This window comes from Symphalangus syndactylus, chromosome 1 (assembly GCF_028878055.3).
Source record: "Symphalangus syndactylus isolate Jambi chromosome 1, NHGRI_mSymSyn1-v2.1_pri, whole genome shotgun sequence".
NCBI lineage: Eukaryota > Metazoa > Chordata > Mammalia > Primates > Hylobatidae > Symphalangus > Symphalangus syndactylus.
This window is the reverse complement of record NC_072423.2, coordinates 62,015,746-62,029,640: the sequence shown is the minus strand read 5'-3', so window position 1 is coordinate 62,029,640 and position 13,895 is coordinate 62,015,746. Positions and strand designations below refer to the sequence as shown.

General features: G+C 42.7%; 1 long non-coding RNA gene across 1 annotated transcript in view; it reads left to right on the top strand.

The window, feature by feature from the left end:
* Positions 1-7,423, top strand: part of LOC129489652 (uncharacterized) — a 32,993-nt gene extending 25,570 nt beyond the window's left edge. Inside the window, exons 2-3 of the long non-coding RNA XR_008660066.2 lie at positions 4,984-5,343; positions 5,558-7,423. This is a non-coding gene — a long non-coding RNA (uncharacterized lncRNA). The remainder of the gene's footprint in view (positions 1-4,983; positions 5,344-5,557) is intronic.
* The last annotated feature ends 6,472 nt before the right edge of the window (positions 7,424-13,895 follow it).

Sequence of the window (13,895 nt, the reverse complement as noted above, 5' to 3'; positions counted from 1 at the left end):
TAACAATTTCTAAGAGCTTCATTCAGGCATTTGATTGACGAAGCTCATAAACAGTGAGTCAGTTAGGTACCCATCGTATGCGAGAATTCCCTTCCAGTTTTACAAGGACAAGGTAAAAAGATACAGCCAAATTTTGATCAATTCATGGAGACCACACTAAATCATTCTGGGGGATGACAAAGATTCTCTTGTGGACTAAACTCTAATCAACTAGGCCCTGAATCCAACTAGGCCCTGACCTTTGGACTTTCATATTCACTGAATTCCATGCATTGTCCAGTTTTAGCAGGAACCCTGTTAAGTCAGTTTAGACAGACTGTCGTATCTATGATACCTGATCACCCTTGACATCTGATGGGGTTCTTCATCCTCCACCCACCAGCTCCTCAGGTGATGTCTGGCCACCCTGGCCTGCTGTCAGCAAGAATCCTGTTAGGTCAGTTTAGGCAGGGTCCCCCTTACCCTTGAGGTTTCCCCCTTTTATTATTTTTTTTTTTGAGACAGAGTCTTGCTCTGGTGCCCCAGCTGGAGTGCAGTGGTGGCGTGACCTCCGCCACCACAACCTCCACCTCCCGGGTTTAAGCGATTCTCCTGCCTCAGCCTCCTGACTCCTCCTTCGAGGTCTGGAGGTGTGTGCTTGTAGTGGCATGCCATGTAGCCATACCTGGCTAATTTTTGTATTTTTAGTAGAGACGAGGTTTTGCCATGCTGGCCAGGCTTGTCTCGAACTCCTGACCCTAAGTGATCTGCCTGCCCTGGCCTCCCAAAGTGCTGGGATTACAAGTGTGAGCCACCACATCCAACCCTGAGGTTTCCTCTTAGTAATTTCCCATGGACTGCTTCCCAGCCTGCCCCTTGACCTCCTTGCCTGTAAATTCCCTCTTTTCCTTGTATTCTGAGTTGAGCCCAATTTCTCTTCTCTACTACAAAAACCCACCGGAGTAGCCCCTTTGAATAGAGTTTGCCTCGCCATTCTTTAACAAGTATCGTGAATAACTTTTTCCTTCACGGGGATCGTAGTTGTGTTGGGTGATCCAGGATCAGCTTCAAATCATAAGAACTTTCTCAGTAGACCTCAGAGAAGTTTCTGGCTGCCTGTGATAAACTTTGGAAACCTCTCAACATGACACCCGTTCCCAGACGCTCACCTGGTTTTTGGTTTCTGTATTGTCAAGGTTAGCCACAATGTGGCTGACCTGCAATGTGTCTCCTCTCTAACCTTGTCCTTCCTTCTTACCAGTGCCCAGCTTTCGGCTCCTGCTCCCACCATCTCTAGCTTTTCTTCAGGGACTGGAGTAGGGCATGGCCACAAAGAGGGTCATTTCAGGGTTAAAAATTGAGGCAAACGTTACAAAAAACTAAAGTGGTGACGACCTTGGAAACTGGGATTGGCTTCTTAATCCTGGGACATCTGGTGGCCTTAGCTCAAGCTCCACAAAGCCTCCCTGTGGCTTTTTCTGGAAAAAAAGAAAAAAAAAAAAAAATCCAGCAGGCAATTAAACTCAATCCCCCACCCCTTCTCATGTTCTGTACCAAGCCAAATTGCCAGCCTGTCATAGAGCTCTTTTCTTGACTGCCTTGTGACCCAAATGACAAAATATTTCCACTCAAAGTTTTGGGAGCTTCAACTCCCCCCTATTTTTTTTCCTATAAATGGAACCCCAAAGGTTTGGGCTAGATATATTTTTTTCCCTTTTTAAAAATGGACTTTTTCCTTCCAGAAGCAATGATTCAGGGCTGAAAATTCAACTTATTTATTTATTTGTCTACCCATCCATCCCTTGATTTATTTATTTGTTGTATAAGGTAATAGCTTATGGTACTTACCCAGAGCCAGCTGTTTGCAGGATGCCGAGAGCAGGTGGTCTGGGAGGCCTCTGATGAATTGCAAAAGACACTCACCAGCTGCCGACACTGTGTGTAATGAGCAAACCTGCAAGAATCTTTATTTTCAACTGGATTGTACCTTTAAGTAAGCAAGGGAGACAGCCAGTATAACTACAGACCATGACCAACAACCCACATAAACAGTGTGCAAACACAAGTGATTAATGTACCACTATTTCAAAACATCTAAAGCTAATGAGTCAGATTTACTAGGGTGCACAAGAGAGGGGGAGAGGGATGTGGAGGAGGAGAGAACAACTTAATGGGCCTTAATAGCCTTTAGTGGAAGCCTAAGAATTCTCCTGCCTGTGGTCCACAGTGCCATCTGAGCTGGTAAACAAACACCCTGCTGGCCCACGAAGGCCATTTTCTTTCTGGCCATTCAGGGAGAGGGGTGTTCCAGTTTCAGGAATAGAATTAGGGGAGCAAGCTGGTGTTCACCGCACCCTCCAGTGATCTCTGATGATATGCGGGGATAATGGGTTACAAAGACAGACATTAATAAGGTAAGATAAGAGGGGGGAGGTTTATTAATTTTTCAAGTAAGTTAGGATGCCCCAGGGCATGGTAAAAGTGTAAAGAATCTGGTGAGCGATGAGGGGCTCGCCTGATTAATGCAAGTCAGCTGTCCTCTGAGGGCCATAGCAATAATGATGAGATTATGGAATAACCTACTGAAGACAAATGAGATGCATGTGGAATAAAAACGAAGTGTCCTAGTTACTCTTTTGGAGTGCATGGTGGATTTTTATTAAGGAAGAACAGAGGTACAAACGACAGCCTGAGGAAGTGGGACTCTGCTTGTTCTGCTCAAGTGCTTTCTGCCTGGGCCTTCCAGGAATTCTGGACCTGCCCTGGAGAAGTGCTGAAAAGGCAGTGCATCCAGCAACAAACACCTTCCACGTAGGCAGATCGGAGGGAGAAGGGCTTGGTGCCTCCACCGGGCCCCCATGGCCTGTGGCTTTGCCTCCAAGCACTGCCGTGCACGGCCCTCCCCTTCCTGCTGCTGTTTCCTCCAGGACGTGCTGGGAGCTGGGCTGCCTTGTGGTTCAGACGTCCCCCATCTGTTTCTGCTCTGCCACTGCTGACCAATTAATTTGGAGCTGGAGACAAGGGAACTTGCATTATTTTTCTTTTCGTTTTCAGGATGCTCACTAGGTATTATGTCCTGTCTCCATGTGGTCCTCAACTTGCTGTGTACTTCTCTTCCCTGGCTTGCCATTTAGTCTGTATCTTCCCATGGAGGCAGAGGCAGCGTCCCCACTCAGCCCCTGCCTTTGACGTCCACGTGCAGACGGTGGCAGCAGGGACCCTTGAACTTCAACATGCAGAGTTATTTGAGGAGCTGGCTAAAAAGGCAGCTTTAGGTCTTAGCCTCCAAAGAGTTCAGCCTAGATACCAGGAATCTGCCTTTTTAGTAAGCACTTCACAGGTGGTTCTGATACTAGTGTGCTCAGTTGATAGTTTGGGAAACACTTTGAAAGAGTATGAGATGGACCATGGGTTGCCTCTGATAGATTATTCTGAATGTCAAAGTGCCTAAAATTTCACTGTGGGTGATTCGCCTTTTTACATCAACTCACAAGACTTAAGGAGTTCAGAGTAAGATGTCAGTCTGCCACCCCCACCTCCCACCATGCAGTTGTAACCCCTCAAATCATTTTTAGAAATGACTCCCTTAGTGTGAGTCTGTTTATCACACTAGAGCAGACAGCTTAGAGATGATGGCCAGACTTCTATGGAAAGATTCATGGATCAAGTTGGAAAGGAGGAGGCAAAGGAGCAGAGGACAGCCTGGAAGAGCAAGGACAGTTGGTGGGGAGGCAGAATATAGCCAATGGGTCCCCTGGGGCCAAAAGCAGAAGTGGGGGAGATGGAGAGGAGGAGGGGGCCGGGGGACAGTGGTGAAGCCAGTAGTTCTCAACTTTTGTTTTTGTTTTTTTTTTTGGTGGCAAAGCATTTCTTTTCAAATGAAATCTAAGTGGAAATTCCAGTTGATAAAGCCAATTAAATAATGTATTAATATACATTTTATTTCAAATATATAACAATTATCTTTATAATGATAAATTATATAGATGAAGCTGTTGGAATGAACACAAAAATTAGAAATTGGTGGCTACAGATAACAGTTCAGCCTTAGATCATCTGGAATCAGCAAATTTGCTCAGATAAATGCTGTAGATTACAAGTTTGTTGGCAGCTGGCTTTGCAATTTTAGGAGATTCTTTTAGACAAAATGACCTGGACTCCTGGATTAGGAGTGACAGGAAATTTATATTTTAAGGTTGGATCACTCACGATATTTAGTAAATGTTCAAATTCCTCTCATTGAAAGATCACTGCAGAAAGCAACCAGGACATTGAAACAAGAGTTTAAATAATCTCTGACATGGTACAACCTAGCTTACTATTGCACGAATGCGATTACCCTACAGGAAAAGAAAGCCCCAAGCAGAGGCAGGAACCCTTGCTGGCATTGGATCAAGCCCTTCACTCGTGTGCTGTAAGGTGTGCTTTTAGGCAATTTTACTTGAACCGCCAGGCACAGGCCAGAATTTATCCAAATATCAGTGCAGCCGTACCACATTCCTAGTCAAGGAGACAGTTCTTAGAAACTATAAGAACCTTTATTCCCAGATATGTACAAAATGATTTACTTGATAGGCACAAGTCACAATGTGCTAAAGGTTGTAAGTTTTAAAAACATACAATTTATATTGAATTTATATTAAAAATGGAATGCACTTCCACATGTGTTAAATTTATGTATGTACGCATTTCATGCGTTGACATTTAAATATAATGTACATTTAATTTACACTAAAAATGTGTAAGTTTTTTTTCAGGTGGGGGGTTAGAGAATAGGAGATAGGTGTCATACATTCGAAATACATATTTAAATAATGAAATTAAAACAAAATATGTATAGAGCCCTTAGATGCTTTCTGAGGAATGCAGGATTTGGAAAATCAGAGGCTTGGGCCAAGACTGCGCCTAAGACCCCATCACTAAGGATAAGGTGCGCAGCAGGGACTGGACATTAAGGAATGTCTCAGAGCATCTTTGGTAACACTGGATTTTTCTTTCATCTAGCTACTTGTGCAAGAAGCTACAATGAGAAAAAAAATAGCCAGAGATAGATGAAGGAAGGAGGTGCTGCAGAGAGAAAAACAGAGAGAGAAAAGGAGAATGAATTGTGCCGAGATAGAGATGCCTGGATGAAGAAGCTGGCCCTAGCACCCATAAAGCTGGAAAGAAAGTGGGGCCTTGGAAACTTCTGGAAGAATGTGAGGAAAGAAAAAGGCAAGGAAATGAGATGGAGAGGAGGAAGAGAAACTAGGAAGCACTTCGGAAGCATGTAAATTACAAGGAAATGAAGAACAGCCTTTATTGAAACAGTCTGCGAAGTCTGTGCTAGTGCCGAGAGCTTCAGTTTACTGTCCTGGCAAGGAGGTAGGTGCTCAAAGGACTTTGTCTTGGAAGCCCACTGTGGCTCCCCCGGGCCTGGCACTTTAAGCCCCGTCCTTTTGCTCTCACTGTTCCTCTCTGCCTGCTCCCTGCGGTCTCTTCTCGGTTCTCTCCCACTTAGCCCACCCAGGCCTGGCCATCCGAGTAGAATAGACTTTCATTTTCCTTAGGTGTGCCGACTAACCCACTTCCTGCACAGGCGTGGCCCCTCTCCAGTGCCCAGCACCTCATTGCTATGGTAACGGAAGACAAGCTGATCATCCGGATTTTGCCTCAGAGAGTTGGGCTGTACAAGCTGCTTTCCTGGGTAGCTTGTCCTTTTGCAGTTAACTGAGATGCCTGGGGAGAAGAGTTTCCCCCAACAGGATGGCAGGCAATGCTTCCAGATGCGGTCACTTGGCACGTCTGAGCCGAGTGTCTCCATAAAAATATGATGTAATTAACAGAGCTGCAGCAGCTGGAACAATTCAGCACCTCACATTGATTTTCCATGTCTCCTATTTACTTTCACTTTTTAAACTGTCTGCAGTGACAGGAAATCAAAGAATTATAATGGTGTGTGTGAGGGCCCGATGCTGGGTCGGCATTTCCTTGTGAAATCCTGAGATTAATCAGTTTCCTATCCCTCAATCATCCCTTTTCACTTCTAAAGGAAAACTGTCCTCCAAAATTCTACGAAATAGTGGTCTATTTTTGGATATTAAAAAAATCAATTGTATTATTTTAAAATTTGAGAGGAGTGTTTAAAAAAAAGTCAGCCCGAAGCAATATTCACTTGTCTGTTTTCCCCTCCGAGTTTAATAGAAGTTGGCAAAGGCATTTGGGTGCGGTGAGACACAAGTACTATATTCACCCTTCCCAAGTTTTGTGAGCTTGGAAAAGTTACTTGGTGGAACCAAAGAGAGGAACTGCGTTCCAAGTTTTTTTGATCACTGAAATGAAGGAAAATAAGTTTCCCCATATGTAGTTATTCTTGAGCCTTCATCTGAAGCTGGGTTGGTTTTCTCATAGTTGGTCACTGTATTTCCAGCTCTGTCAGGTGAAAGTCAGAATCTTGGGTTAATTTCACTTTGGGTTCCTTAAAATGCTGGAGAAAATAGGCAGCTGCGGTTGTAGTGGGGAAAGGGCCTCTGTCTGAAGTCAGCTTGCTCTAGATTGTGTTTGAAGACATGGCTCAGATTTAAGTGGTCTTGCTTTTTCTCCAGACTCCCTTGCCTTGGCAGATTCTGTGTCTTGGCCATACTGTAAGAACTCACTTTGCTTTGTCTTTGTATTGATTCAAGCAATATAACCATTTCATAAATAATTACGAAAATAAAGGAGAAAATTGCTCATAATTCTACTGCTCAAACACAATGATTGTTTTGGAGCAATTACTTTGGGTCATTTTCAAATACTGAGTTTTGATATGATTCTAAGCATAATGTACCAACAACTTTACATGTTGCTTTTTCACTTAATCTATGTCAGAAGTATTTCCCCATGTTATGATTAGCTTCCTAAATATCTTTTTAATTGCTGCCCAAACAGCTGGAACAATTCAGTCCCTCTTATTGACTTTCCATGTGTCCTATGGAAGTAGAGACACTGTATTAACTATTTCTGTATTTTGGGACAATAGAGCAAATCCATTTTTCACTGTAATTAATCCCATGATAAGTATCTTTATAAATAAGCCTTTTCTATATATAATTTCTTTAGGATAAATTCCTAGAAATTACAGGGTCAAAATGGATAAATATTTTATGACTCTTGATATTTCTTGTTGATCTTTAAAGCTATTATGTGACTTTACATTATCACCTAAAATGTTTGAGGAATTCATGCTTTACGAGCGTATTTTATTGACTAAATATGCAGTACTGAGAGAGCTTTATGTATGCAGTTTGATGATGCTGACAGATATCCCGGAGATAAACATTTTTTAATTTAAAGATGTTCTGTTTATGTTTAACATACAGAAGTTAATGTTAAACATGATGCCTATTTTGTTTAACATACGGAAGTGACTTTATTAAAGCCATTTCTTCTAAATGTGCAATAAACTATGAATTCTTTGCCTGGTTCTAATGTTCTATCTCATCAAACCTCATAAAATGAATTAGCATCATACCCCCTCAGTTTGCCTGTGAATTTTGAAGATGATATGAATTTCTCTTCCACGTGAAATTGAATTTGGTGGGTATCCCTTTGCTGGGAATAACTCCTCTGAAAAATAGAAAAAATACTGAGCGGAAAGAAAGTACATTTTCTGGGAAAAGAATAAGAATCCGGAGAGATGGAGTGAGAATTGTACCACAGAGTCCCAGCAGCAGATGTTTTGGGTGTTGAAACTCCCACCAGAACAGCTGCAGAAATGTAGAATCACATCTGGGTGTGTGACGCGGCTGCATCATTACCTACAGACAGCAAAACAGCCAGATGCTTCCAATTCATTTTAAGGACCAGGCTTCAGGTCTGAACCTGTGAGTGTCTCCACTTCCCAACCAACAACTTATCAATTGCCGAGACAGCTCATGAAAACGTCGCCTCGTGGGCACTTTAAGGACAAATCTCGGTTGCAGCAGGTAGAGGCAGAGTGCAGCTGCTGCACACCCGGCCCTGCAGCTCTAGCTCTGCTCTTGGGCTGGAGGATAAAGCCATCAAAGCCCTTCCACACGATGGTCCCTGCATGGCTTGTCACCGGTGTGTGAGGCTTCTGAGGGTGAATTCTGTTTAATCTCCACTCTAGTTGTTCAAATTCTCATCTCTCTCTCCCTTTTTTTCTCTTTCCTCTTTCACTGTCTCCTCTCTCACTTTGTGTGTGTGTGTGAAAGAGAATCTCTCCCTCTCTCACTCTTTCCTTCTCCACAATCTCCCAAATATAAGCTTCTCCCTAGGACAGTTGAACAAATAACTGGGTGATCATTATGATAGCAAATGGTTCTTAAGACTCGGACAAACACTGTGATTTTTGAGTGCGCAGCTATTCTGTCATTCCTCTTGCCTTACACGGATATGGAAGTCAGTCAAAGTGGGCCCTGCTGACAGGGCTCTAGCCAGCAGACAGGCTGGTCGCAGACTTCAGCAGCCTCCTGTCTCTCTGACTGAGTACCAAGAGTGCAGGGCAGCTCACAGGCCCTGGGGGAAGGTCATTCAGTACATAACTCTTAGGCCCGGCAGAAAAGAGTTGTTCAGCCTGACCAACATGGAGAAACCCCGTCTCAACTAAAAATACAAAATTAGCCAGGCATGGTGGTGCATTCCTGTAATCCTAGCTATTGGGAGGCCAAGGCAGGATAATAGCTTGAAACCAGGAGGCAGAGGTTGTGGTGAGCTGAGATCGTGCCATTGCACTCCAGCCTGGGCAACGAGAGTGAAATTCCGTCTCAAAAAAAAAAAAAAGAGTTGTACAATGTGAAAGCCTCATGAGAAAAAAGATACTCAAATGCATAAATCTCAACCCCCACTGATGATCAAGAGATAGGTTTCTCTCAGGAGTAGTAGCCTGTGTACCACTCTTCCTCCCCATGGAGTGAGCAGAAGCTGACCAGAAACATTTGGTGAAAGAAAAGCTATCTTCAACCTCTTCAACCATCACACTCTTAATTTCCTGTGAGAACCTCATATTTGTTATTAGAAGTATTTTTATTATGCCAAACAACCAAAACCATTCATACAGAGCTTGCAAATGGGGAGGCCAAGAAAATTGTCTCATCAGCCCAACTGAGGCTTGGATCCATCTCTTCGATTGTCATTCAAAGTCCTGTGCAGAGCTCTCTCTTAAAGGAAGAATTTAAAATGGAATGGAGTAATAAAAGAGGTTAAGGTCCACCAAAGAGTTATTTTTGGGGAGAGAGAATAATTTTACAGAGGAAGAAATGAAAGCCGAAACAGGTGAAATAACTTGCCCAAAGTTTCAAAGTGGAGTCTGGCCCCAGATCCCAGGTTGTTGAGCACCAAGCTCCATTGTGTGTTCTTTGTCCTGCTTCCTCTTTGTTGGCCAATACCACACCAGGGTCAAGTAGGATGCGGTTAACTCTAGAACTCTGGGCTTCTGGTAGTGAAGGTCATTAAACTTGAGTGACAAGTTTTGTTGAGTAAAAATGATCCTAGAGTTGAAGAAATGGACATGTTATTCATGTCCATTGTGACCTATGAGAGGTGTCTCCTATTGAAACACTTCTTATTCAGTAATAATATTAAAGGAGTATTATTGAGGTGTGGGCCAATTGCTGTGGGAGGGACTGTGAAGTACAAGATGTATATCCTGCCTTTAAGGCACTTATAATCTGGTGAGATTAGCAGAGAGAGAGGAATCATTAAGTAATATTCAAGATGGTGGAAGCAGGGCTATGAAGGTTTGTCTATGCTGTGGAGTCCTAAAGGGGATAAATGTCTCGAAGCTTGGTGGGCAAGGAAACCCTTCAGCCAGTGAGGTTTGGGGTAAGTGTGCTAGGGTGGGGGTCAGGGTCTGAATTTAGAAAGGTGCAAAGGACTCCAAATATAGAGTAAAGGAGAAACAGTCCAGAGATTTGGAATTTGAGAAAAAGGGTGAAAATGAGAAATGATAAAGCATGCTCAGGGAGTGGCCTTTTTGTGTAGTGTGTGAAGTAGAAAAGGCTGAAAAGAAGACTCAGAATTAGATTGCAGTAATCTTGATGACCCTAGCCCAAGAAAGTGGAAATGACAACACTGCTTGTCAGCTGGGGCACTGCTTTGATACTTAGTGGGCTTCCATAAACTCAGTGGGTGGTGTGTGGACCAAAAGGACTACAGCTTGAGTTTAAGGCCAACTTACAAACCCTGTGTGTTTTATGTTTTCACCACCTAGCACGTCTTTTGGCAACTATATAGAAGATTGTCTTATATCCTGACTTTGTCTTTTGCTAAGTCTCTGTAGCCACCTTCCAACTCAAATGGAACAACCAGAAGGGACACGCCAAAGGATGCCACATGATGACCTCTGCCACCAAACACCTGTTCCAGAAGGAGCCAGTAGAGGATTTTGTCTAGTTCTTCACCACGAATTCATTAAAATCAGAAGAAAATACACACAAAAGGAAATCTGATTAGACCTGACTCGAGATACAGGTTGAACATTCAGTAGAGTGGCTTTTGTGGCATAAAGAGGAAGAAGCCCTTTGGGCAGAACCTGAACTGTTGTGAAATGGTACCTAACCCTGTGGGGGAACCTGATGGAGTGGCGGTGGCTGAGGACTTCTGTCCACGAGGCAGCTGCTGCTCCTCTAGTAGTGTGATTTAGACATAGCTAAGTGTTCAGAGCTGGAATGGGCCCTACTCCATGTTTAGTGCAACTCCTCATCTCAGTAAATGTCTTGACACTTAGGTAAGGTTAGGGAAGTGATCTGCCTGAGATCTCTCACTTTTGTTAGGGAATGGCTGTGAGACCCCATTCCAAGCCCAGCTGTCTGCTTTGCTATCACTTCTGCTACCACTTGAGGGCGTAAGAACTTCCTCTTACTGAGTCAAGAAGCTCATGCCTGTAATCCCAACACTTTGGGAGGCAGAGTGGGAGGATCCCTTGAAGCCAGGAGTTCAAGACCAGCCTGGGCAACTAAGAGAGACCCTGTCTCTACAAAACAACAACAGCAACAGAAAAAAACAAAATATTATCTGGGCACGGTGGTGCATACCTGTAGTCCTAGCTACTTGGGAGGCTGAGGTAGGAGGATTACTTGAGCCCAGGAATTCAGGAGTTCAAGGCTGTGGTGAGCTGTGATCATGCCACTGCATTCCAGCCTGGGCAACAGAGTGAGAGCCTGTCTAAAAAAAAAAAAAAAAAAAAAAGAACTTCACTTGGGGGCCTGTCATTTTATTATTTCTCCTAGAGCATATTTTCCTAAGACTAAGGCAGTAATATCTTTCTTATGGGCAACATATCTTCATTGCTGAAAGTCTTAAGAATTATTAGATAGTTTCATACAGTCAGGTAGTTACAGAGAACAAATATAATTTGAAAGAGTTGAGGTATAGTTTAAGAAGTAAAATTTAGATCCTGGATCCCTATGTCCACCCACAGGGCTGGTGCGTCCACATGCATAACTCCAGGGAGCATGGGTCACGTGGAGTTTGATGGGGATAGTGTCCCCTGCAGTTAGGCAATGCAAGGCTGGCTCATGACCGTTGCAGATTCATTTCTGCCAGACTCTCCTAGGAGTCAGTACATTTTCCTTAGTTCCAATGTTATTTTTCTCTCAGTCCAAGCCAGAATCTTTCCTACATAATCTAAAAAGCAATTTCTTTCTGCTTGATTCCCCGATGCCCATCTTCTATTTCTTTCTGCCTGATTCCCCAATGCTCGTCTTGCATTTCTGGCAAAACAGCACCCGTGCCTGGCTCAGCCTGGGTCTCCCTTCATGGTTTCTGGTGTCGACAGCAGGCTTCCTGCTTATTCCTTCAAACCTTACCTCCTGTCCATTCTGCTGTCTTTCTCATTCTCTCTTATCTATTTCTTTATATTCATTTATTTAGTATTATTTGTATAGTTATGAAAGTCATCTATGTGGACATAATTTTAACAATTTGGCCAGGTTTGGTGGCTCATGCTTTTAATTCCAGTGATTTGGGAGGCCAAGGCCCAGGAGACTGCTTGGGCCCAGGAGTTTGAGACTGAAGTGAGCTAGGATGATGCCACTGCACTCAAGCCTGGGTGGCAGAGCAAGATCCTGTCTCTAAAACAAACGAACGAACAATCTCCTCCAACACAAATTCAGTGATTCAATTCATCAGTTAAAGGTTTAAAATCAAACCCAGCAGCACCCTTGTTCCACTTTTCTGCATCCCATTTTCTCTCCATTCATTGCCAGCTACTTCTAGCTCTCTTAGTTTTTTTCTTATGTACCTGCACATTCATAAATAATTTGCTAATGTTGCTAATGCATGATTTATCTGTTTTAGATATTATCTATTTACTCTGTATTATACTTGTAAAGCTCTTCTCTAATTATTCCCTTCCCCTCTCTCTTTCCTCTCAACATATTTATAGAACATTTTCATATTTATAGCCCATATTCAGGGTTTACATTATTGTGGATATGTAAATATCATTTACTACTGAGCCAAACAAGTACTATATTTACATCTAGTCTATTATACAATGTTTTTCCCAGAAGTTAATAACTGTCTTTTTTTTTCCATTTGCTTAGTGTTCTATGAACCTATCACTAATTTTCCTTGCATCTTCTGACAGCTGTGTAAATACTTCTCAAACAGTTTTCCCCAAGTTCGAGATATTAAATAATCTAGCATTCTCCCACCTGGCCCCTACTCCCAGGTTGGAGGCTTTCCTCCTAGAGTTCTCCAAACTCCTAGAGTCTGCACTGGTTTCTCTTCAGGCTCATTGAACAGTTGTTTTGGGATTCCTCTCCTATGTTATTCTGGGGTTTGTTTTCCACTCTCTCCTTTCCTGGATTCCAATTTTGTTTTATTTGTCTTTGTCCATTTGTATTGCTATACAGGAATACCTGAGGCTGAGTGATTTATAAAGAAAAGAGGTTTATTTGGTTCACAGTTCTGCAGGCTGTACAAGAAGCATGGTGCCAGCATCTGCTTCTGGTGAGGACCTCAGGAAGCTTCCAGTCATGGTGGAAGATGAAGGGGAGCAGGCATTACATGGCGAAGGGAAGAAAGAGCAATGGGGAGGAGGTGCCAGGCTCTTTTCAACAACGAATTTTCATGAGAACTAAGAGTGAGAACTCACTCATTCCTGCGAGAATGGCACCAAGCCATTCATGAGGGATCCACCTCCACAACCCATACCTCCCACCAGGCCCTACCTCTACCAATGGGGATCAATTTTCAACATGACATTTGGAGGGTCAAATATCCACATCATAGCACCTTGTTAGCTGATTAAACATTTTAGGGAAACACTGACTCCAGTTAGTCTTGAGAAAGGGTGCATAAGAGGTATATTTCCTTAGTCTGTGTTTATCTGAAAGTTCATTGTTCTACCCTCATACTTGATTAAGAGTGTGTCTTGGTATAGATGTAAACTGAACATGCTTTTTTTCTCAGAATATCAATTGTTATATTGTCATCTGGCCTCAGTGTTGCTAGTAAGAGGCATGATGCCATTTTTATTTCTTATCCTTTGTGACAGGTTTTCTTCTCTGTCAACTTACAATCTGTCCTATTTCTGATATTCTGAAATTTCATAATATTTGTTTAGGTAGATTTTTGGTTGTTGTTTTAAATACATGATGCTGGGCCTTCTCTGGAAACTCATGTCTTTCAGTTCTGGAAAATTAAACCACTTATTAGATTATTTCCACCCCATAATTATCTCCTCTTTCCCTTCTTGGAATTTCAGATGTTGGATACATTGGCTTGGTCCCCTAATTTTCTTTTTCTTCATTCTCATCTTTTTCTTTGGCTTTTCAAGGAGAGTTACTCAACCTTATCTTCCAAGTGTTCTATTGAACATTTTTTATCTTGGTTAGTTCCTTTTTTCACTCTGATTATACTTTTTCATTGCATCTTATTCTTGTCTCATGAATGCAACACTTTCTCAAAACTTTCTGATGATAATAATA